At 18.0% G+C, this 1,366-nt stretch overlaps 1 long non-coding RNA gene across 1 annotated transcript; it reads right to left on the bottom strand.

Moving 5' to 3' along the window:
* Positions 1-705: 705 nt before the first annotated feature.
* Positions 706-1,365, bottom strand: LOC111535070. Its single transcript, XR_002729301.2, has 2 exons — positions 1,246-1,365; positions 706-1,104 (listed from the first exon to the last, which is right to left on the bottom strand). It is a non-coding gene; the product is annotated as an uncharacterized LOC111535070 (long non-coding RNA).
* Position 1,366: the final 1 nt, after the last annotated feature.

Here is a 1,366-nt window from a genome sequence, read left to right as displayed (position 1 = left end):
TAGATCGACAGAACGCGGCTTCACCATTTTTTTTTTTTTTTTTTTTTTATATTATATATATATAATATACATACAATTATAGGCATGTATGGATGTGGTTTTTATATGTTTTTGTTTTTAAAATTTTTTATAATTGAATAAATATTAATATATGTATATATATACATATATAATGTATCAAACCAAAGCATTTTTTTTTTTTTTTTAATATTTGTATTTATTTTTATATTTATTTTTATTTTTTTATGTAATAAAAGAATATAATATTTAAAACATTATAAACTTTTGGAGCCTTAGTAGTTTAGTGGAATTGTAGTATACTATATTCACCGTACTTTTTAGGTTCTTTTTACACAACATTAAGAATGCTTAAAATTTTGTTTATAAATTATTTTTTTTTATAAATAAAACTTTTATTATTATTATTATTTTTAATTTTTGTACATGTATAAGTATATGTATTCGTATATGTATAAGTATAATTGTATGTATATATGTGATAAATCCACTTATTTTTATAATATACTACATGTGTTGTACTTTCTTTTAAAGGTTTTTTTAGATTAACTACTAGCAAAATATGTTACTATTATATTTTTTCGCTTAGTATCACACTGTGCATATAAATGTGTATATACATACATACATATAAATATTTGTTTCTTAACTTAAAAATAACTTTTTTTTTTTTTTTTTTGTGTTTTATTCATATATATATATATATTTTCCATAATTGCTTACTTGTAATGTTTAATTTGATAAACGAAATAATATAAAAATATATAAACAAACGCAGTATTAAAAATAAAATCAAATAATTTAAAAAAATTCACAATATATAGTTTGTCCAATTATTGTTAAACAAATAATAAAAAATTTATAAATGTACACTCTTTTTTATAAAATCATATTGATGGATGTAGTAAAATACGTAAATTACACATAGATGTATGCACAATATATTTCCATATCTTTTGTTAATATTAAAAAAAAAAAAAGAAAAAAAAAAACATTCATCAGTAACGGTTTAGTTGGGGATTTACGTTTTACTAGTAGGATCAAAAGCTAGTATATCACCATTTCTGTTATTTTGTTTTTGAAGCGCTAAAAAAAAATATATATATATATATATATAATTAAAAAAATATATGTAATTAAAAAAAAAAGAAGAAACACAATTAAATAATATCTATGGTACTTTTTTATTTTAAAAAGAATATGCAGATTTATAATAGTCAAAATTACCTTCCCTTCGTTCTTGAGATATTTTATTTTTATATTTTTCTTTATTTTTAATTTCTTCATACTTATCTTTATATAACACAGTGTTTTCATTATATACAGAATCAACACCTTAATTTAAAAA

Source organism: Piliocolobus tephrosceles, unplaced genomic scaffold, assembly GCF_002776525.5.
Source record: "Piliocolobus tephrosceles isolate RC106 unplaced genomic scaffold, ASM277652v3 unscaffolded_16602, whole genome shotgun sequence".
In the NCBI taxonomy this organism is placed as follows: domain Eukaryota; kingdom Metazoa; phylum Chordata; class Mammalia; order Primates; family Cercopithecidae; genus Piliocolobus; species Piliocolobus tephrosceles.
Note: the sequence above shows the minus strand (reverse complement) of the source record. Positions and strands in the feature narration are given on the sequence as shown.